The 24,762-nt window shown below is 45.7% G+C and overlaps 1 long non-coding RNA gene across 1 annotated transcript in view; it reads right to left on the bottom strand.

Annotated features, from left to right (window-relative positions):
* Positions 1 to 929: 929 nt before the first annotated feature.
* LOC139264477 (uncharacterized) overlaps positions 930 to 24,762 on the bottom strand; it is a 36,953-nt gene continuing 13,120 nt past the window's right edge. Inside the window, exons 2-4 of the long non-coding RNA XR_011593350.1 lie at positions 16,967 to 17,089; positions 8,755 to 8,932; positions 930 to 1,800 (exon numbers count right to left, since the gene is read on the bottom strand). This is a non-coding gene — a long non-coding RNA (uncharacterized lncRNA). The remainder of the gene's footprint in view (positions 1,801 to 8,754; positions 8,933 to 16,966; positions 17,090 to 24,762) is intronic.

Genomic DNA, 24,762 nt, shown 5'->3' with positions numbered 1-24,762 from the left:
TACCTCAATGCCAGTACAACTGTCAAAATGAATGTGCGCATGGTCTCTTTACGGAAACCGGCTGACGATGCATCATCAAATGATGCCATCAGACCCGTTTCCTTTTAATTGGCCGGGAGCCTCGCAGGGCAGGCTTAACAAGCCCCATCAACAGACGATTACTTGGACAGTGTGGGCTGCAACCAGATGTGGGATTCCAGTGCGCACCTGAAGTCACCTGCCTCGCTCCCAATGAGGTAGGAAAAATCGCGGCCTTTTCGTGGAGTAAATGCATGTAAGATTGTAAAAATCTTTCAGAGGCAAGCTGAGAGTCTTAATGGCACTGTACTGCCTCCAAGGCACCTTCGAAATTGCATGCTCAAACTGATCCCAGCAGTGTGCAATTTCAGTGTCCATTTCAATTGTGAACAAAGCTTCAAACCTCACATCCTAAGTATCACTAAGATAGCTTACTTCTATCTACACAAGATTGCCCACCTCTACCTTTACCTCATGCCCACCATTGTTGAAACCCTCCACAATCTCCTGCAGCCCTAAGGCCCAGTCCAATGCTGACCTCCATTGCATCAGCTCCACTCCCCATTCTCCATGGCTCTACAATCAGAGTCAGAGCCTCCACATATTTTGACCCTACCCTCTGAAACACTCTCCTCCTAAACCCCTTTTCCTTGTTCCTTCTCTTTCAACTTTCAAAAGTCTTTTCAAAACACATCTCTGCCGCCAAGCTTCAGTTATCTCCTCAAATTCCCCTTTCCCCTTCTGCTCCTTACCATCTGTAAAGCACTCTTGGACATTCCCTATGTTAAAGGTACTATATAAATGCAAGTTGCTGTTGAACATAATTAAAATCTATTAATAGCAATAGACATTAAGCAGAGCAAGCTACTTTTTACATGTTTTTTTATTGAATTCTCAAAAGTGTACATTCACATGTATTTTAGGACAGAGAACCTCTACCTACGTATGTAAAAGTGAACATTCATGCATTTTTTATGAAAGAGCACAGATACTTATATATTTTCTGAAACCATTGTACAATTTGCTTTTGGAGGAAGTTTACTGATATATCCAGAAACTACTTGTAATAGGTATTTTGTGAACAACCAGCTACTCTTTGTTTTCTAAATGCAAGGATATTAGAATATTTGTATGGCATTCTTCTGTCTACAATTTAAATGCCAATGTTAATTGGTTCAAAATAAATAGCTAGCACCTCAAATAAATTAGCGGACTGGGGTATGTTATAGCATGCATTAAGGGTTCACACACTAATATTGCAAATAGTAATTTCTAGGCCACATTATTTGCATCATAAAACTTATTCCGCTATGTACTAAGTACAGGAAATAATGAGAGGGAACAGTGTCCACTATAGTAAAATATTATATAAATTATTTATATCTCCTGAACCAAGGGGCCACTTCTCATCAAGTTAAAGGTTATGGGGTACATCTATTAAAAAAAACTTGAAATTCAACAAATTGGTAATTTAACATTAGCACAAGTACATACTTCTGCATAACTGAAAATAAAGTAATATCATGAGTTTGACACAAAGAAATTCATACAACCAAACTGATACAATTACCAGGAGACATCTGTGATATTTGGTGCATATCATAACATAAGTTTTGATCAAGTCAAATAAAAATCACGAGCAAGGCCACCAGTGACCCCAAGAGTTGACTTAATGGAAGCTGGTTCACAGCAAGTGGAATTGGTTTCTGCTAGTTTATATTATCAAAAAGAAAACCATGCCTTCAAGGTGACTTCCAATGTGGACTGAAAATTGTTGTAATCCTATGGAGCACATAAATAATGATATTCAGAATTAATAGACCATAAGCCAGTTATATTATCTAGAGGATGTTGACCTTCAGCACTGTTTGCAATGGTGGAATACAAATTAGTAAAGATGTGCTTGACAAGTTAAAACAAACATTGAAGAGGTAGCCATGATTCCAGGTCATTTTATGAAATGGTTCAGCTACTGAATCTTATAACCAATTGTAATTTTATAGTCAACATCAGGAAACAGTAGGAATATGCAAAACAATCTGACATATATTGTTTTATCCAGATGGTAGATAATAAAAAAATAGTACCGTAAAATAACAAGGTAAGTGAAGATGAAGCCAATAAAAACAGAGGCTATTATCAAGCAGCTTTGCCAATAACTCCCCAGATAATGGCTGGATGAAACAACCTTCTCTGAAACTGCCAAATGCTTTTTTTGAAATCAAGATTCCAGAAATGTTACATTTTGTGGTAATTGTAAGTTAAATTGCAGGGCAAAAAATGGGTGATAGAAAATTAGCAACCCGTTTTACACCTCGCCTGATTTTGTTTTTAATTTCCGTGTTCCTCCTGCCTCGACAGCAGTTCTGCGGGCTGCTCCCAGCCTGCACTTGCCCATCCCGAATTGTACTCCAATTCACCGACGAGCTGTCTGGGGGACACACCTTGAAGGAGGATCCAAGGAGAAGTGAAAGCTGTTCACAGCTAATAAAATCTTTGTGAAATTCTTTCACTTTGGTGCTTGCACTCTCTACTTGGCAAGATTCCATTGGGAAGAATATAAACTGAGATGCCTGCTTGAACAGGGCATCTGTAACTTCTTAATGTAATTGTGCACAGACAATGAACTAATATCATAACTCCTCTATTGCCTCAGGGGGAGCACAGCCTTCTTAGACAACTGTGTGAGAAATCCTGGTATAGCCTCCTAGGTTAGTATGGATGCCAATGGGTAGAGTTTATGACACCATCTATGATAACCCACTGTCTTTGCCTCCATCATCTTCTCCTTAATATCCTCGACAAACTGTCCCTTAAAATAGAGAAAGAGGGAGTTCCTGGTGGGAAATCCATTTCCTAGAAAATTTCAGACTTTTAAATACTCATTATAATGTTGCAAGGACACTTTATTGGAGAAGATTTTAGTAGTATCAACAAATCACCGTCTGTTTACATCATTTATTATATATCGATGTCTCTGGTAGATGTATTGCAGGAATATTTTGATACGCACTTTTTGGGCCGAGAGGTGTTCGGTGTGATTTCAGCAGAACGCCTTCATTTTGCACCAATACACTGTGCCAACACTATTTCAAGAAAACGGCAAACTGGATGGATGGCTGCTAGGAAATTAAGCCTATCCTCTGGAGCTCTGGCTATTAATATTAATAAGAAAACCCCAAAAGATGTCAAAAGGAAATATAGAACTCTTTTGAAACAGACATTCCGCTGCCCGGAAAGATCAGATGGGGTACAGCTCTACAGCTCTGAAAAGGTGTTGAAAATTATCAGTATCTGCTGTATCGTGCATAATTTTGCTATTCAAAGAGGGGAAACCCTTCAGCCAGAGGGCCAGGAAGGTCAGCATACAGTCTTGACAGAGCAGAAAGGTTGGCAAGAAAAGGAGGAGGAAAGCAAAATGTGCAAAGCTGATGTGCTGCCAGGAAGATTGGAGTGACAGTATAAGCAACATGTGTGCTCCTATTGTCCTCTCCATAATCTCAGGACCCCATTGACAACATGTAAAATCGCCTTTACTACAATCTGAGCCTGTATCCCACCAGCTGTGAAATTCATATGTCTCTTATGACAATAAATCTACACATTACAATCCAAAGAAGGTGCAACCAGTTAATTTCTCTACTCAAATTCTATATCTGTTTTAGTTTTTACTTCCCTTGTAGTTGTGCTTGGTATTATGTTCCGAACACAGATGAGACTGCACACAGGGAGGTTAAAGTAACAGTGACCTCAGTCTTTATTAAGACACTCCAGAGTCAGCAACAGGCCTTAGGGGCCGGTTTATATACAGTGCTCCCAAGGGATGCTGGGTCCCTTGAGACATCAGGGGATGCGCTCCCTGGTGGCGGAATATGGGAGTGTATGCTTTACAGATACACAACATCACTCTCCCCCAAAAGTCAAAGTGAAAACTATTTACAAGGTGAGGCGGTCGGGAGCCTTTCTTTCCCTGGTGGACCGCCTCGGTACAAATGTCTGTTCTGATGTGTTGGCTGTGCCCTTGCTGGGCTGGCATGCTGTTGGCCCTGCAGGGCTGCTGGGTGAGCCTGGCCTTGCTGGGCTGTTGGGCATGATGGGTTCAATTTCCAGGTCCGGGGTGGTGTGCTGTGGACTCGAAAAAGGTGGTGTCTGCTGTGGGTTGGTCAGGGCAGTCTATGAACCGCAGCCTCGTTTGGTCCAGGTGCTTTCTGAAAATTTGTCCATTGTCTAGTTTGACTACAAACACCCTATTCCCTTCTTTAGCTATCACCGTGCCCGCGATCCACTTGGGACCATGTCCATAGTTTAGCACATACACAGGGTCATTCAGATCAATTTCCCATGACACAGTGGCGCGACCATCGTGAACATTTTGTTGCTGCCACCTGCTCTCTACCTGATCATGCAGGTTGGGATGGACCAGCGAGAGTCTGGTTTTAAGTGTCCTTTTCATGAGTAGCTCAGCCGGGGGCACCCTTGTGAGCGAGTGTAGCTGAGCAGTACTCGGGACAGGTGGGTTTGGAGTGAGCCTTCTGTGACTCGATTAAGGCTCTGTTTAATTGTTTGTACTGCCCGCTCTGCCTGCCCATTGGAGGCTGGTTTAAACGGGGCCGAGGTGACATGTTTGATCCCATTGCGGGTCATGAATTCTTTAAATTCGGCACTGGTGAAACATGGCCCGTTGTCACTGACCAGTGTGTCAGGCAGGCCGTGGGTGGCAAACATGGCCCTCAGGCTTTCAATGGTGGCGGTGGTGACATTATTTCACATTCAATTCATTTTGAAAAAGCATCCACCACCACCAGGAACATTTTGCCGAGAAATGGGCTCGCATAGTCGACATGGATTCTCGACCATGGTCTGGAGGGCCAGGACCACAAACTTAGTGGTGCCTCTCTGGGCGCATTGCTCAATTGAGCACACATGCGGCATTGCCGTACACAGGAATCTAAGTCAGAGTCGATACCGGGCCATCTCTCGTGGGATCTGGCTATCGCTTTCATCATTACTATACCCGGGTGTGTGCTGTGGAGATCCGAGATGAACGTCTCCTTGCCCTTGTTGGTAGCACTATGCGGTTACCCCACAACAGGCAGTCTGCCTGAATGGACAACTCGTCCTTTCGCCGCTGGAACAGCTGGATTAGGTCTTGCATTTCAACGGGGATGCTGACCCAGCTCCCATGCAGTACACAATTTTTTACTAGGCTGGTCCAAGTCCTAATCTGGCGGGCCATGACAGGTGACTTATCATTTTCAAACGCTTTCATGACCATCAATAAGTCTGCGGGCTGCGCCACCATCAACAAGTTTGCAGGCTATGCCATTTCCACCCCCGTGGTGGGCAATGGTAGCCAACTGAGAGCATCCGCACAGTTCTTGGTGCCAGGCCTGTGGCGGATGGTATAGTTATACGCTGATAGCGCGAGTGCCCACCTTTGTATGCGGGCTGAGGCATTAGTATTTATCCCCTTGTTTTCAGCGAACAGGGATATGAGGGGCTTGTGATCGGTTTCCAGCTCAAATTTGAGGCCAAACAGGTACTGATGCATTTTCTTTATCCCGAACACACACGCTAATGCCTATTTCTCAATCATGCTGCAGGCCCTCTCGGCTTTAGACAAGCTCCTGGAGGCAGAGACGACAGGTTGCAACTTCCCCGCAACGTTAGCTTGTTGTAATACACAACCGACTCCATACGACGACACGTCACATGCTAGCACAACTCTTTTACACGGGTTATACAATAAAAGCAGCTTGTTGGAGCATAAAATGTTTCAGGCTTTCTCAAAAGCAATTACTTGGTTTTTTTACCCATACCCAGTTCTCACCTTTACGCAATAATACAGGTAGGGGCTCTAAGAAGGTGCTTAACCCGGGTAGGAAGTTACCAAAATAGTTGAGGAGTCCCAGGAACGACCGCAGCTCTGTGAACATTCTGTGACCTGGGCGCATTCCTGATAGCCTCCGTCTTGGCGTCTGTGGGCCGAAGCCTTCCGCCGCGATCTTTCTCCCCAAAAACTCCACTTCTGTTGTCGTGAAGACGCATTTCGACTTCTTCAGCCGCAGCCCTAAGCGATCCAGTCGCTGGAGGACATCCTCCAGGTTTTGTAGGTGCTCGACGGTATCCCAACCAGTGACCAATATGTCATTCTGAAAAACCACGTGCGTGGTACCGACTTGAGTAGGCTCTCCATGTTTCTCTGGAAGATTCCTGCAGCCGACTGAATTCCAAACAGGCATCTGTTGTAGATGAACAGTCCCTTGTGCGTGTTGATGGAGGTGAGGCCCTTCAAAGACTCCTCCAGCTCCTGCGTCATGTAGGCCAAAGTCAGGTCGAGCTTGGTGAATGTCTTGCCTCCTGCCAGCGTCGCAAATAGGTCATCTGCCTTAGGTAGCGAGTATTTGTTCTGTAGCGAGAAACGATTACTAGTTACTTTATAATCGCCGCAAATCCTGACCGTGCCATCACTTTTGAGTACTGGAACAATCGGGCTGGCCCACTCGCTGAATTCCATTGGGGAGATGATGCCCTCGCGTTGCAGCCTGTCCAGCTCGATTTCCACTCTCTCCCTCATCATGTGAGGAACCGCTCGCGCCTTGTGGTGAATGGGTCGTGCATCTGGGACCAAGTGGATCCGCACCTTCGCCCAGGAAAAGTTTCCAATGCCTGGCTCAAAAAGGGAAGGAAATTTGTGAAGAACCTGGGTACATGAGGCCTCATCGACATGTGATAGTGCTTGGATGTCATCCCAGTTCCAGCGGATTTTGCCCAGCCAGCTCCTTCCAAGCAGTGTTGGGCCATCGCCTGGGACAATCCAGAGTGGCAGTTCATGCACCGTGCCCTCGTAGGTGACCTTGACCATGGCGCTGCCCAGGACAGTGATGAGCTCTTTGGTGTACGTTCTCAGTTTCGTGTGGCTGGGGCTCAGAACTGGTCTGAGTGCCTTGTTGCACCACAGTCTCTCAAACATCTTTTTACTTATGATGGATTGGCTAGCGCCAGTGTCCAGTTCCATGGCTATGGGTAAGCTATTCAATTTTACATTTAGCATTATAGGTGGACATTTCGTCGAAAATGTGTGCACCCCGTGTACTTCAGCATCTGCCTCCTCTCTCTGAGACTCGAAATTGCTTTGATCCACCATGGACCAATCTTCCTCTGCCACGTGGTGGTTAGCAGGTTTTGCAGAGCTTGCAGCTGTGGAACAATGAGGTGCCCCATTGTTCCACAGCTCTTGCAAACATACCCTTTAAAGCGGCATGAATAGGCTGAATGGAAGCCTCCACAATGCCAACAAGGTGTGAATTGACTTGCATTCATCCTTTTTTGGGGATTCTGAGTCATCTGGGTCACCTGAGGCCTGCTGGCAATTGCAGACTCATGGGTTCTGCCCTGTACATTTCTGCTCGCAAACATAGTTCCAGTTAATTTATGAACATTGCTAGCACTTGTGTGCTGAGAGATTTGTTTGGTGTTATCACTGATGGACATAAACGCCTGTGCTATCGCAATGGCCTTACTGAGGGTCGGTATCTCTACAGTTGAAAGTTTTCATAGGATGGTCTTGTGGCCAATGCCCAGTACAAAAAAGTCTCTGAGCATCTGCTCCAGGTAGCCATCAAACTCACATTGTCCTGCAAGTCACCTTAGCTCGGCGACGTAGCTTGCCACTTCCTGACCTTCAGATCGCTGGCATGTGTAGAACCGATACCTCGCCATCAGCACGCTCTCCCTCGGGTTAAGATGCTCCCGAACGAGTGTACACAGCTCCTCATATGACTTATCTGTGGGTTTCACCGGAGGCAGAAGGTAATTCCCCCGCAGACCGTGAGGAGGACCGCTCTCCTTTTTGCAGCGCTTCCTTCTCCGTCCAGCTCGTTGGCTACAAAGTGCTGGTCTAGCCGTTCGACATAGGCTTCTCAGTCCTCACCCTCCAAGAACTTCTCCAGGATGTCCACAGTTTGCTGCATCTTTGCGTATACTCGTCGCCAGTTATTGTGTTCCTAACACAGATGAGACTGCACACAGGGAGGTTAAAGTAACAGTGATCTCAGTTTTTATTAAGACACTCCAGAGTCAGGAACAGGCCTTAGGGGCCAGCTTATATACAGTGCTCCCAAGGGATGCTGGGATCCCTTGGGACTTCAGGGGATGCGCTCCCTGGTGGTGGAATATGGGAGTGCATGCTTTACAGATACACAACACTTGGTGAGTATAGGGTGTGTATTGTCTACTTGCTCGTCTTGTGCCCCTTCTAAATGCCACCTTCGTGGCAGTACCAAGTATGGTGACAAGCTGCTGCTTGGATTCCAGATTAGTAGGACAACCTCTTCATGTCAGTTGAGGTGGTCTAGGCCACCAACTTTGCAGGTTCACTCTCGGTGGCTGATGATAGCCTACTTGTTTCTAAACAGATGCTTTCATCATTTGCATATAAAATAACAAACACTCCAATAGTTAGCCTACATTCCACCTGGCGTGATGGGATAACTACACATATAATTTGAGGTGCGATACAGACTTGGTAATAAGTCAAGCAAAATTTATGCTTGGCATAACATTATCAGTTGCAACTAGAACTTTACCGAAATTGTAGCTTCAGCATGGAAGATGTTGTATTGGTTCTTTCCATACTTTTTGTTTCTAAAGCTGCAGCATGCCGTTAGCTCAGTGCTTGGTGCATGTACAGTTAAGGCATTTGTTTGATTTGAGTTAAATTTTAATTAAACATACTTTGGTGCACTTCCTCAGGCTGGAGAACATCTCCCTGATCTGCTCTCATGATTTCTGGTAGAGTACACTTGCTTTTTTGGCTACTTCCTGCTGCTTGCTGCACATTGGCTCAGATAGGTGAGAGGCTCATATAGGCAAGTTTCCCTTTATCTCAAATGTGGAAATCTTTCTCTTCTTCCTGCAACACAGCCAGAGTTTCATCATCAAATGGAGTAAATCCTGGAAATAACCCTGAACAATTCTCCATCCTCTTCCCAGCAGTCGGCAAAAGAAAGGAGCAACATCCCTTTAAGAGCTGCTGTACTCCATATTCCCTGCCACTTCCTGTCATAGTACTCTCTGCGCACATGGAAAATATTATACTCATTTAAATTAGATGACATTGCCAATCCACTCTATCATCATGGGAGTGCTGACAGGCAATAAAATGTTAGATAACACAAGATTATTAATCTAATATTGAAGTTATGTAAAAGCATAGAATTAAAGAACGTTACAGCACAGAAGGAAGGCATTTGGCCCATCGTGTGCGCACCGGCCAAGAAGTCGGTCATATTGGGGGCGGAAGTGTGGCGGTAAGTCTTGTTGAGGGATGGAAGTGGAGGCGGGACGGATTCTCCGCCCCTGTCAACCAGCCTAATCCCACATTTCAGCTCTTGGTCCGTAGCCTTGTAGGCTACAACATATCCAAGTACATATCCAAGTCAAGTGCATATCCAAGTACTTTGTAAATGTGGTGAGGGTTTCTGCCTCTACCATCCTTTCAGGCAATGAGTTCCAGACAACCTCTGAATGAAAAAAATTCTCAAGTCCCCTCTAAACCGACCACTTTAAATTTATGCCCCTTGTTTATTTGCCCCACTGCTAAGGGGAATAGATCCTTTTTATCCACTCTATCTAGGCCTCTCATAATTTTATACATTTCAATTAGGTCTCCCCTCAGCCTCCGCTGTTCCAAAAAAAACAACCCCAGCCAATCTAATCTTTGGAAGAGCATAATTCGGTCAGGTAGTGTCAGCATGGAGTTATGAAGGGGAAGTCATGTTTGATAAATCTGCTGGAATTTTTTGAGGATGTAATGAACAGGGTGGATAAAGGGGAACCAGTGGATCTGGTGTATTTGGACTTCCAGAAGGCATTTGACAAGGTGCCACATAAAAGGTAACTGCACAAGATAAAAGTTCACAGGGTTGCGGTAATATATATTAGCATGGATAGAGGATTGGCTAACTAGCAGAAAACAGAGAGTCAGGATAAATGGTTCATTCTCAGGTTGGCAATCAGTAATTAGTGGGGTGCCGCAGGGATCAGTGCTGGGACCCCAACTATTTACAATCTATATTAACGACTTGGAAGGAGGGACCGAGTGCAAAGTAGCCAAGTTTGCTGACGATACAAAGATGGGAGGAAAAGCAATGTATGAGGACAGAAAAAATCTGCAAAAGGACATAGACAGGCTAAGTGAGTGCGCAAAAATTTGGCAGATGGAGTATAATGATGGAAAGTGTGAGGTCATGCCCTTTGGCAGAAAAAATCAAAGAGCAAGTTATTATTTAAATGGTGAAAAATTGCAAAGTGCAGCAGTACAGCAGGACCTCGGGGTACTTGTGCATGAAACACTAAAGGTTAGAATGCAGGTACAGCAAGTGATCAGGAAGGTCAATGGAATCTTGGCCTTTATTGCAGGGGGAATGGAGTATAAAAGCAGGGAAGTCTTGCTACAGTTATATAGGGTATTGGGGAGGCCACACCTGTAATACTGCATACAGTTTTGGTTTCCATATTTACGAAAGGATATACTTGTTTGTGAGGCAGTTCAGAGAAGGTTCATAAGAACATAAGAATTAGGAACAGGAGTAGGCCATCTAGCCCCTCGAGCCTGCTCCGCCATTCAAAAAGATCATGGCTGATCTAGCCGTGGACTCAGCTCCACTTACCCGCCCGCTCCCCGTAACCCTTAATTCCCTTATTGGTTAAAAATCTATCTATCTGTGATTTGAATACATTCAATGAGCCAGCCTCAACTGCTTCCTTGGGCAGAGAATTCCACAGATTCACAACCCTCTGGGAGAAGAAATTCCTTCTCAACTCGGTTTTAAATTGGCTCCCCCGTATTTTGAGGCTGTGCCCCCTAGTTCTAGTCTCCCCGACCAGTGGAAACAATCTCTCTGCCTCTATCTTGTCTATTCCTTTCATTATTTTAAATGGTTCTATAAGATCACCCCTCATCCTTCTGAACTCCAACGAGTAAAGACCCAGTCTACTCAATCTATCATCATAAGGTAACCCCCTCATCTCCAGAATCAGCCTAGTGAATCGTCTCTGTACCCCCTCCAAAGCTAGTATATCCTTCCTTAAGTAAGGTGACCAAAACTGCACGCAGTACTCCAGGTGCGGCCTCACCAAAACCTGTACAGTTGCAGCAGGACCTCCCTGCTTTTGTATTCCATCCCTCTCGCAATGAAGGCCAACATTCCATTCGCCTTCCTGATAACCTGCTGCATCTGCAAACTAACTTTTTGGGATTCATGCACAAGGACCCCCAGGTCCCTCTGCACCGCAGCATGTTGTAATTTCTCCCCATTCAAATAATATTCCCTTTTACTATTTTTTTTTCCAAGGTGGATGACCTCACATTTTCCGACATTGTATTCCATCTGCCAAACCTTAGCCCATTCGTTTAACCTATCTAAATCTCTTTGCAGCCTCTCTGTGTCCTCTACACAACCCGCTTTCCCACTAATCTTTGTGTCACCTGCAAATTTTGTTACACTACACTCTGTCCCCTCTTCCAGGTCATCTATGTATATTGTAAACAGTTGTGGTCCCAGCACTGATCCCTGTGGCACACCACAAACCACCGATTTCCAACCCAAAAAGGACCCATTTATCCTGCCTCTCCGCTTTCTGTTGGCCAGCCAATTCTCGATCCATGCTAATACATTTCCTCTGACTCCGTGTACCTTTATTTTCTGCAGTAACCTTTTGTGTGGCACCTTATCGAATGCCTTTTGGAAATCTAAATACACCACATCCATCGGTACACCTCTATCCACCATGCTCGTTATATCCTCAAAGAATTCCAGTAAATTAGTTAAACATGATTTCCCCTTCATGAATCCATGTTGCGTCTGCTTGATTGCACTATTCCTATCTAGATGTCCCGCTATTTCTTCCTTAATGATAGCTTCAAGCATTTTCCCCACTACAGATGTTAAACTAACTGGCCTATAGTTACCTGCCTTTTGTCTGCCCCCTTTTTTAAACAGAGGCGTTACATTAGCTGCTTTCCAATCCGCTGGTACCTCCCCAGAATCCGGAGAATTTTGGTAGATTATAACGAATGCATCTGCTATAATTTCTGCCATCTCTTTTAATACCCTGGGATGCATTTCATCAGGACCAGGGGACTTGTCTACCTTGAGTCCCATTAGCCTGTCCAGCACTACCTCCCTAGTGATAGTGATTGTCTCAAGGTCCTCCCTTCCCACATTCCCGTGACCAGCAATTTTTGGCATGGATTTTGTGTCTTCCATTGTGAACACCGAAGCAAAATAATTGTTTAAGGTCTCAGCTATTTCCCACATTTCCCATTATTAAATCCCCCTTCTCATCTTCTAAGGGATCAACATTTACTTTAGTCACTCTGTTCCATTTTATATATCGGTAAAAGCTTTTACTATCTGTTTTTATGTTTTGCGCAATTTTACTTTCGTAATCTATCTTTCCTTTCTTTATTGCTTTCTTAGTCATTCTTTGCTGTCATTTAAAATTTTCACAATCTTCTAGTTTCCCACTAACCTTGGCCACCTTATACACATTGGTTTTTAATTTGATACTCTCCTTTATTTCCTTGGTTATCCACGGCTGGTTATCCCTTCTCTTACCGCCCTTTTTCACTGGAATATATTTTTGTTGAGCATTATGAAAGAGCTCCTTAAAAGTCCTCCACTGTTCCTCAATTGTATCACCATTTAGTCTGTGTTCCCAGTCTACTTTAGCTAACTCTGCCCTAATCCCACTGTAGTCCCCTTTGTTTAAGCATAGTACGCTCGTTTGAGACGAGCCTACTATGCTTACTATCACTAGATTGATTCCGGGGATGAAGGAGAGGTTGAGGAGGTTGGGCCTCTACTCATTGGAATTCAGAAGAATGAGAGGTGATCTTATCGAAACGTATCAGATTATGAGGAAGCTTGACAGGGTGGATGCAGAGAGGATGTTTCCACTGATAGGGGAGACTAGAACTAGGGGGCATAATCTTAGAATAAGGGGCCATCCATTTAAAACTGAAATGAGGAGGAATTTCTTCTCTCAGAGGGTTGTAAATCTGTGGAATTTGCTGTCTCAGAGAGCTATGGAAGCCGTGACATTTGAATACATTTAAGATAGAGATAGATAGCTTCTTAACCGATAAGGGTTTAAGGGGTTATAGGAAGCGGGCAGGGAACTGGACCTGAGTCCAAGATCGGATCAGTCATGATCGTATTAAATTGCGGAGCAGGCTCGAGGGGCCGTATGACCTACTCCTGCTCCCATTTCTTGTGTTCTTACATCATAGATAAAATTCTCCAGGCAACATCCATGTAAATCTTCTCTGTACCCTCTCTACTGCAAGCGCATCCATCCTGTAATGTGGTGACCAGAACTGCACGTAGTATTCTAGCTGTGGCCTTACTAATGTTTTATACAGTTCAAGCCTAACCTCCCTGCTCTTATATTCTATGCCTCGACTAATAAAGGCCAGTATCCTGCATGTTTGCAAGCTTGAGGAACAGCTACTCATCTTGGAATTAGGCACTTTGCAGCCTTCTGGACTCAATACCGAGTTCAACAATTTCAGACCATAACCTCTGCCCCTATTTTTTCCACATGACAGCTGTTAATGATTCTGCCATTCCCATTTACATCTCTTCTCGACCCATCTTTTGCTTCTTTACTTATACCATCTCCTTTTGCTTTGTACAATCATACCTTTTGTCATTTTGTGCTCCTGCCTTCCACCTTATCACAGACCTTCCCATTTGTTCTTTCTTCTCCTCCCCCTTTCCTTGCCCATGCACTTGCTTAACATCTGTTACATCTCTAACTTTTCCCAATTCTGACGAAAGATCATCAACCTGAAACATTAACTCTGTTTTTCTCTCCATGATGCTGCCTGACCTGCTGATTATTTCCAGCATTTTCTGGTACAGAAATTGCAGTCAAAGGCTTCCCGTGGGCAGATGCCTCCGATCTGAAAAATGTCTACAAACTTACCTGGTGGTCCGGAGCCTTGTGGTCCTGGGCCTCTATGCGAAGGCCTGCATGGAGGCCCACATATCCCAGGAACGTAGGCACTTCACACACGTCCCTCGGATCATGTGGGCCAGCCCAACCAATCAAAGTAAGTGTATTCCCATTCATACTTGTGGTGAGTTCCATATATACATAATCACCATAAGTATGAATGGGAGTACCCCAATAAATACATAAACACTTAAAAGAAATTTTAAAAACATCACATATTTAAATTAATCAAAATGGAATTTAATTAATTATTTAAAACAAAAATTTGATTTTTTTGAAAAGTAAATTTCCATATTTTAAAGGGTTTAAACCTTACTTCTCAGGTTTTTAAATGATTAAATTATTGAAAAAAATATATTTTTCTGTCCTTTAAAAGTCTTACTCTGATAAAAGCAGGCAGGCCTTATGCCTGCATTTATCAGTCGTAAGAATTTCAAGGGCATTCGTTGGGCAGAAGTTGGGCAAATAGCCCAACTTTCTGCCCATGGAGGCACTTTACTTCCGGATGCATGTGACTGTCAAGAGGATTCTGGACAGATCGCAAGTTCCAGGTTTAGGTGCATGCGAATTCAGGGCCAAAGTTTTTATTTTAAAAAGAATTACCGTTGTTTGGCATCCCTGACCTGGAACCCCGACCAGGCGAGACTCACTTGTGCTCTTCTAGAGGCTGATACATGTCAACGCACTGGGCATACCGATCTCGTCTGTTTGGCGAAGCAGGAACTCCCTGGCTTTGATCCTCTGGCCATGTTTATGGTAGAAGGAGGTTCCAATCTAGACCCCAGAAACTACTCCCAAAGGCTAAGACCCGGTGGGGCTGAATTTCAAACCCGCCAGAAACATGACGCACTTACCGTTTTTTAAGTGTTTTCAACGCCGGGTAGGATGAGGTCGACTCTTGATCGATATTCAGTTCTTTGTCCTTTTTTTTGAAGCGGCCAGGAAGTCGGTCATATTTCGAGTGGAAATGTGGCGATAAGTGTTGTTGAGGGGTGGAAGTGGAGGCGGGATTGATTCTCCGCCACTGTCAATCAGCAGCGGAGCGGTGATTACATCATTGCGCAACTGTGTCACCACGTTCTCCCCTTAACTTAAAGGGGAGAGAAGCAGCGATTATTTAGATCAGCCACTGGGTCATCAGAGAGGGTTCTGGCTGGGCCAGTGGCCTGGCACCTAAGAGGAGGTGCCAGGCTGCCTGTTGGTGGCCCGGCCGAACCTGGGGGCACAATAGTCCAGCCAACATGGAAGTCGACCGGCAAAAAATAAAATGGCGGCTGCGGCAATGGATCCTTGCCTTTAATGGCCGCCGCACAGCCTTGGCTTACAGACAGAATGCAAGGTGCACCAACAGAAAAAACTGTCGGCGGGCATTAGATTTTTCGGCCTAAATTTCGACGGATGTGGGGGTTCCCGGCAGTGCGCACACTGATGATGCACTTACAGCTGCTCGGCAGCGGCGAGGCAGAGGTGGGGACCATCAGAAAAAAACCCTGCTGAATTTGGCTGGCGGCGGCCATTCGACCGGAAATTGGTAGCCATTGGATTCCAGCCTGGCCACCACATTCCAGTGGTAAGATGCTTATGGAGGGAGTCACAGCATGCAGGGAGGTCCTCTTCCCTTCCCATGGGTGGAAAGAACCTCACCAGGAGACAAACACATCCTGGTTGGACATTGCAGAGAAGGTCACAAGCATGGATGTCATCAGGAGGACCTTGGTGCAGTGGCGCAAACATTTCAATGAGCTCATTAGATAACGAAACATTAGTACAAAGCCACACTCACCTTCATCCTCCGGGGTGCCTCTCATCGGATCCCTACTCTACTCCTGCAATTCCTTACTCAAGAGCAATTTACCTTGCACCTCAACCCATCCCTTTCTCTCTGTCTACATTATCACGTTCCCATCTCACTAGCCACCCCTCACAATCACCGCAAATAATCATGAACCATAGTTGGAAAAGAATTGTGTGGGATATGAAGTTAATCAAAGCTGGTCTAAGTTTCGAAAACGGCTTCAGAAATATATAATTTTCCCTCTTCCAGTTGTAAATTCCTGGATTCTTTTACCTCAATCTGGTTCAGTAAAATTACTGAGTCGAATACCTCTTGTGCTTTGAACAAAGCAATCTTTATTACCGGCCAGTAAGACCTATCAGACAGAAGATATACTCTCTGGATAGAGCGTACACACTCCCTACGGATAGGTGAAGTTACATCGTAAAGCATCAACAGTTATACAGTTTTGAAATCAGATAACAAAGTACAATTGGATTGACAGTCTAACTCAGTCACTCATTAGTCAATCTATATGAGATGTTTTTTCTTGAAAGCTCAAGCATTGCCTCTAAATGTTCCAATCTAGTGGTGTGACTATTAGCTGAGACCTTGCAATTCTGCAGATTTATTTCATGTTACAATTAGATGTTATTGGCAGGATTAGTGACTTGAAACCTTGAGAAAGACTGTTAGCTATGCTGATGTTGCACTATTTGCAATCTGACATTCTCCCAGCTATTCTTCCATGGCTTATACATTTTCATATATCCCGTTTACTTTACTGTCCTTAATTCCATATATTCCGTTCAGATATCCACACAGTCTCCTTCCAAAAGAATCACTGAAAAAGCCTGTTATTTATTTTGTGCTTTAAGTGTTACAATATTGCTCAGCGAGAAGCAACTGTAACAAGGACATATGCCTCACAAATCTGACCTCGGTGTTTGCTGAGACCACATGACAACCTTAAGAATTTGTGTTTGGCTACTAAGGACAATGTCAGAGCATTCTCATGGGATAATGTATGCTTCATAAACCGTGGTTCATTAAATACAATTCAACTTCAACACACAAGATACAGCTTGAGGTGCCCTCAATGGAATAGTTGTACAGAAAGAAGTGTGTCTATTTTTATGCCATAATCACCTGACTCTTGTCAGCAACAACACTCTCTAAGATAAAGTACCCGACTTCCGTACTTCCAACTGCGTCCAATGAGCTGCCATTGGATTTTTACTTCAAAATGCGTGTTCCTGGTATTTCACCTCCCTGTTGATTAAAAACATTCACATTAGTGCCATACAGGGATATAATTCAAGTAAATGGGCTTGATTTTTTTTAAAACCTGCTGGTATTAAGGTGCAGTGTCAGCTCTGAATAGCTTCATATCTCACTCGGTAGATTTTTTTTATTTACGGACATTGAATTAGTTGCCAAGGTATGAGGCCAGTGGAATAATAACAAGGTAAGAAAAGATGGGCGGAGCATACATCTCTGGAAATTTCAATTCTTTATTTGTTATTCAAATATGGGTCATGATCATTTGCAGCCACAATATCCCAAAGGCAAAGTTTTCAATCACTTCAATAGTATCTTGTATTTTTCTTGAAATTTAATTAGACTGCGATGGACGTATGAAGGCAAGGACATACTAAAGGGCCTGCAACTTGTCAGGTTCCAAGGCGCGATTGTGAGGTCCAAGTTTTAGTTCTTTGGGATTTGGACCATGGGTCACCCTTCTACTCACTGGAAAAGATGCAAGGGATGCATAAGCAGCTCCCTGGGCTGCCAGCCAATGATGGGTCCCTTGACCTGGATCTGGAGGGAATTACTACCAGGGCCCTCACCTATTATGAGGCTTGACAGCCAACCACTCGGCCCTGACTCCATTTGGTGTATCAATTATGTTCAAGAGTGTGGAGAGATCTTGCCCGATCTTACAACCATTCTGGTGCCATTTCTAATTGGTGCAAAGCCTCAAAACCTCTCTAGGGAACCTGTGCCTCACAACTTCAGCCGTCTCACAGAAATTCCCTCTATTCCACACTGCGTGGAAAGGTTTCATGTACAGGCTGCTCTGGCACACACTCTGTTGTGTATAGAAGAACTCCATGAGGCTGAGTACTGTGAGCTAAATTTAGTGTGACCTTAGTCTTCTTTATTACAACTCCAGAGAGCCGAAACAACATGGCAGCCAACCTTTTATACTGGACCTGCATGTGTGTGCAGGTGACTATTAGGACTCCAACAGTCGTGCCCTCTGGTGGCAAGTATTACATAGTTACATACATAACATCACTCCTCCCCAAACTCTTCAGTACAAGTTTATGACAAATTGAGGTGATCAGGAGCCCTTCGCTCCCTGGTTGATTGTCTAAGTTCAAACCCTGGCATGTGTGATTTGGTTGGACCATTGCTGCACTGCACCACGGCTGGTCTGACCGGACTGACAGCGATCGTGATTGACAGCTGAAAGGATGCAAAATTCACAAGAACCCCCCGAGTGTTTGGGCTTATTCAAAAGGAAATTTAATTTGGGACTATCTACCAGAAAGTTTGAAATTCTAACGTGCTTATGGAAGAAACTACAAACTTTAATCGAATTTTGGACATTTAAAGGACAAATTCAAGGCTGTGGGTGGGCATAAAGAACTAACAGGAGACAACTTGATTATTGAGGCTGTCTGGGTGTTAGGACTAAAGTAACTTGTCTGGAGAAATGGATATTCGAGAATCCTTCTCCACAAGAGACATTAACATTACAACAAATAATTCAGAGATGGCCAGCCATCAAACCAAACTGAGAAAAGCCATCTTCAATATGAATAAGAACAAAGGGCCCACCACAGCCTGTATGCAAAAATCCAAGCACAAAAGGACATTGTGATTACCAAGCTAATATTTCCATCATGAAACAGTTTTAGAAAATCAGCCCACCAGAGACATATTAACTTTTAACGAGCCCGCCAAAATATTACAAAGAGAAGTCAAGCCCGCTAAATTCAAACAAAGAATTCTGAACAGATTTGGTGCTAAGATTAGAACCACTCAAACCGTATAACTGGCCCCCTGTTTTCAACAGAGGGCATGACACACTTTGCCATACAACCGAGACCAATCTGATGTCATCAAGACAGGGAGAGAAACCAACGCGACAGTTGGAAACTAACTTCTCCAGCCTCGAAGTCCTGAAGTCCTGAAGGAACAAAGAACATCACCATCGCAGCAGCAACCAACCACAGCCAACGTAGTATCAACGAAAAACCACCGCGATCGACCAAACTCAAAACAAAATTCCAACAAGAAAAAAGAAGAATCGAAAAGTTTCCACTCTACAATCTAAGGCCTGACTATCAACAGGTGAAAACATTACCTAAAGAGACTTTGAACCTATTTCGAATGAAGAAAACCAGGTGCTTACCCCATAGATCCAAAACGGCCTTACCACATCAGCGGACTCAACCCAACTGAAGATTGCGCAGTAAGAAGTCTTCTCTGTTCGGGGTACGGCAAGCAGAACCTACAGAATCCAACGAGCCCCGAAATCGTGTACTACTGCTAACTGACCATAAAGGATTGGTAAGCATAGTCCCTGCCTGCCCTGGCGTCTAACCCAGCTAGAATTAGGCATTAGGAGGTGGGAGGTGTAATTCTACTGTAACCCCCTTTGAATGTAATGCGTTGTTCTCTATTTGAGTCATTATAAGCTATTGTAACCCCCTCTGAGTGTGTAAGGTATTGTTCTTTAATAAGTTTGAATAAGTTTTGACATTGTACTTTCTTATTAGAGTAATTATGAGTTTGTAATTTTCTTGACTGCAATAAAATCAAAGTTCTTTTGCATCAAACCAGTGTCCTTTGCACTTTGTCACATCCCCCAAATAAATCCAGCGTACAGAACCCAAGGGAGTGGGAGCGATTCGAACTGCTCAAGTTGGTCAGAAGGGAATCTGACCCCCTCATAGAGACCACCCCTTACAAAATGGTAATCACGGAGGACTCTGGTACAAGGGGTGTGATGTGGAGAGTGCTGGTTTGGGGCAAAGCACCAAGATGGAAGAGAGGATTTCCTCCTATGTGTGTAAGAAAGTGATGTCACTAAAGAATGGGTGCTTAGTCTATTGCGCGCTGAGCGTCCAGCTGACGCTGCAGCCCAGTGGACAGCAAGCAAAGATCACAAAGAAGCAGTAGAGAAGACAATTTGGTTGGTCTGTCTACAGCGACAGGTCTAACTCCTAGATAAAACCAATGAAACACTACAGGCAGAGTTATGGGAATGCGCAGAGAACTACCAAGCAAGAGTTATGTCAGAAGAAAGATTATCGGGAGAACTCCGTAAGCTAAAACAGGAAAGGAACCAAATAATGGAAAGGTTTAAAAACAGTCAGGACTGTTTTCAATGTCAGGTTACCGAGGCCAAAAATAATGAAAAGTCACTGAGGGAGGAAAGCACTCACCTCACCCTACAAGTAAAAGAGCTCCAGGAAAGATTAAAAGATGTGCAAGCAGCGTATAAAGTAGCTAGCACTAATGGGTTTGAATCGGGAGACCATGGTCCCTGCCAGCAACAAATCAAGAGTTTAAACCTTGCTCTGTCCATGGCAAAAGGTATGGTATGCCTAATAAGCCCGGGGTACGTCCCAGGTAAACCTGGAAGAGAAGGAAGAAACTACCCGGCCACCACCTGTGGCACCTGTGACTACACCGGTGCAGCAGCAGGAGGGGCAAATCAGTTGCGGGGCGGACAGGGATAGTGAACCCCACCACCTGTGGCACCAATTTTCAGCTCGGCTTGGCCGCAGGGAGGAGAGGGAGACAAGCCAGAACAGGGAGAACCAGAACCAGGGCCAATGTGCCCGGTCCGGCAACAGAAGTTTGGCCCGCCCACCCTTGCCGGGGGTCCAGGGCCACTGGAAAGTCAATTGTGGTCCCCCACACTCCCCACCAGCTTAGGGCTATGATAAGCCACCTGGGAAAGCTAACTCCAACGGGAGACCCCTCGGTTCACTTTGTGGAGGTGGAACAGGCAGGGGATATTAATGGGTGCGATGATGCAGAAATGGCAAAGATGCTTCTCCTATCCCTAGACAGCAACCTGTACCAGTCCCTCTCTACTGAGAGCAAAAGAGGACAGAAAACACTTGCTGCCATCCAGAAGGACATTTTAGAAGCTATGGAATGCAATGAAGGGAGTCCCTTCTCTAGAGTAGAGAAAACAGTGCAGCTCACAGGGGAAACCCCACAGGCTTTCGCAGACCGACTGTGGCCTGTGTATCAAAGTGCCTGAAGTGGGGACATAGACAGAGATCACTTAAGCCCACACGAGTTAGCACATTGGCTCCAAAGCCGAGTAGCTAACGTTTACCCAGAATAAGAACCAAGGCTGAGGCCTGGTTCGACCCAAGGGATCCCCAAGCCACCGAACAGGGAGTGCTTAAGCAACTGACCCTAGCTTAAAGAAATGGCAGAGGGACAGAAGAGCATCCACAAAAGGGAAGGGTTCACGAAATCCAACCTAGCTAAGACAAGAGGGAATGGTGCCACGAGGGAGGCAACCCCTCCGAAAAATGTACCTGCTTCGGGTGCGGAAAGAGTGGTAACTGGAGAAAGGATTGTAGAAATCCATGGAAGAGGAAGAGGAAAGAATTCTCCAGCCCTTACCCAAAAGACCGAGGTAGATAAGCCAGTCCCTCCCTACTCATTCGATACTTTTCTAACTGCACTCCGAGCCATGTTAGATGGCCCTGGGAAGGTAGCCACCGCCACCGGTACCGAGATCCCATCTGCCCCCTCCCAACCAAAACCGTGACTAGGACAGGCACAGCCTGTCCACCTGTGTTCCCTCGAATATGATGCGTGGGGGAGACCGACCGTCCAGATGGAAGTGGAAAAGGTGAAAGGGACTTACCTGCTGGACACCGGTGTCTCAAGCACTCTTGTCTATGCAGCTAACCCCGCCGCCTCACCTCTGTCTAACGGGGTCCTCTAAAGCTTGGTGGGTTTCACAGGCACTGAACAGACTGGCTCATTCTCCGTTCCGCTCTCCATTCATTTAGGTACACTCCACACGAAGTGGACGTGTCCTGATGAAGTGGGAGCAGGAAGGGAGAGGGATCCTGGGGACTGACTTCATCCTAGGCCACGGGATCCTAGTGGATTTAAGAATCCACTGTCTTTGGGGGTCAGTCTATACGGGACAGGAGAGTGAGGTGATGGTTATCCCGGGAAAACAGGGAAAAGGGACGGTGTGCACCATGAGATCAAAGGAGGGTTATGACCTTGAATCACTGGTCAGTAACACTCTGATAGAATACCAAGAATATGTGAGGATAAACCTTGCAGCTTTTGCCACTCACAAACACGACTGTGGGAGACTAAACGGGGTCAAGGTTAGCATAGGTGGGGACCCCATGACCCGACCACAGAAACAGTACAACTTCCCCAGGGAGGTGGAGGCAGACATGGAAATAGCCTTGGGTTCGCTGGTTAAACAGTGGGTATTGAGACCAATAGCTACTCATGTGAACTCTTCATTGTGGCCTGTTAACTCCTGGAGAGCCACAGTGGACTATCGAGTACTCCACCATAACATCTCCGCCTGTGCACCCACCGTTGCTGCTGTTGCCGACATCATTGGAAGTATCCCAGCCTCCGCGACCACCTTCACGGTGCTGGATATTTCCAACGGGTTCTGGTCCATACCTTTAAGAAGGGAAGATCAGTACAACTTTGCTTTTACCTTTAAAGGACACCAATACACATGGAACTTTCTCCCTCAGGGCTTCCACAACAGCCCCAGTATTTTCCATCAGTGTATGGCCAACAGTTTAAAGAGCATCAGCAGACCCCAGCAGCTTGTACAGTATGTGGATGACCTGTTCCTGCTCACCAATGAGGGGGAGGAGCCTGGCCCACTACTGGCTGAACTGCTGGAGCTGCTGAAAGAAGAGGGATTTAAAGTAAACCCAAAGAAGGCACAGATTAGCCTGAAGGAAGTAAAATTCCTGGGACTGGCTGTGTGCGCAAGGGAAAGAGCCATTGACAAAGCTAGAAGGGAAGCAGTGCAGAAGTTACCCGTCCCCAACACAGTAACAGGAGTAAGATCTTTTCAAGGGCTAACCGGGTACTGCAGAGATTTCATTGAGGATTATGCAGCCATCGCAGCCCCTCTGCTCCGACTCCTACACAAGGGAGTGGAGTGGGAATGGGACAAAGGTTGCGAGGCAGCATATATCCAACTCAAGAAAGACCTGCAGACCGCGCCAACTCTAGGGGCCATCAATGGCAGTAAAGAGTTTTTCCTGGAGGTAGCAGCCAGTGGGGACAGCCTGAGTGCAGTACTGCTCCAAGAGTGGCACTGCCGACTGAGGCCAGTGGTTTACTCTTCCAGGATACCCACGGACATAGAGAAGGGATACTCCAACTGTGAGCGGCACCTCCTAGCCACTCATTGGGCTGTGAAAAGATCACTGATCTTCACAGGGGGGTCCCCTATCACACTCCTTACCCACCATACGCCCACCCAAATGCTCCTGGACGGGAGAATCGAGGACGGGACAGTGAGCAGTGCTCGCATTGCTCGCTGGACCCTGCTCCTCTCTCAAATGGACCTAAGGGTAAAGGGTCTCTGCAAGCCAAGACTCGCAGCCAACATGATTTATTCAGGGACAGCCCACCGGTGTTCCATAGAAGGGGTATGGGAAATTAACATAGGCTTTCGGGCTGGGTTACACCCCACAGGCCGAGAGATCAATGAGGACGGTTCAAGCACAGTATCTGCGGGTGAACGACTCACAGGCTGCGGAGTTTATGACCCCGAGGCAGGCATTGCCCTGGCGATTAAACTCCCCAATACTATGAGCGCCCAGCACGCTGAACTGTCTGCGGTGGTGTATGTAGTTACACACCCCGAAGAATTCCCTACCCCATACACGATTTGCTCGGACAGTATGTTCACATGCAATTCATGCATGGAGTACCTGGCTATCTGGTCCCGCTCTGGATACACATCCGCAGACGGGAGACCCCTGGCAATTAAGCCCCTACTGGAAAAGATCATGAAAGCCATAGGGGAGGAAGGGAATATCTAAATACATAAGGTGAAGGCACATTCCACCACCGAACCCCGAAGCGAGGGAAATCAGCAGGCTGATATGTTGGCCAAGCAGGGGTCCCGCACGTGCAATCTCTGGGATCCGTACAACCTAGGACCCATTGCAGCAGTCAGGGGCAGGATAGGGATGGCCAGGAAGGCAGGGATAGCTTTGCCCCGGGCCTAATAACAGTTCAGACACAAGACCCCGTCCTCAAAACTATCCTGAACATGTTAGCTAAAGGGGAAAGGATAGACGGCCCATACGGCACCGCAGCAATTGCCATTAAAGAAGGCATGCTGTTCAGGGGGCGAGCAATGGGTAGTACCGCAACAACACCGGAGAGAGTTCCTCCAGCTGGCCCACGAGGGTCCAGGAGCAGGACACCCCGGACCTGAGACCACTTGACAACGAGTGGAACAAGCAGGGTGGTGGCCAGGACTCAGGGAAGACGTCTGCGAGTTCTGCGCTAGCTGTCTGGTGTGCGCGACCAACAATCCCGACCCCTAGAAAAGAAAGGTGTCTATGGGACATATCAAGAGGGTAGAGGGACCCTGGCAGTCGATCCAAATCGATTACATCGGGCCTCTACCCACTGCCCAGGGAGGCTACAAGTACTGCCTAGTATTGGTGGACGTATTCACCAAATGGGTGGAAGCCTTCCCATGCCGAACAGCCACTGCCCTGGGAACAGCCAGGATAAATGTGAGGTTATCCATTTTGGGGGCAAAAACACGATGGCAGAATATTATCTGGATGATGGATGACGGCAGATTAGAAAAAGGGGAGGTGCAACGAGACCTGGGTGTCATGGTTCATCAGTCACTGAAAGTGGGCATGCTTGTACAG

This window comes from Pristiophorus japonicus, chromosome 5 (assembly GCF_044704955.1).
Source record: "Pristiophorus japonicus isolate sPriJap1 chromosome 5, sPriJap1.hap1, whole genome shotgun sequence".
In the NCBI taxonomy this organism is placed as follows: domain Eukaryota; kingdom Metazoa; phylum Chordata; class Chondrichthyes; family Pristiophoridae; genus Pristiophorus; species Pristiophorus japonicus.
This window is presented reverse-complemented; position numbering and strand designations above follow the sequence as displayed.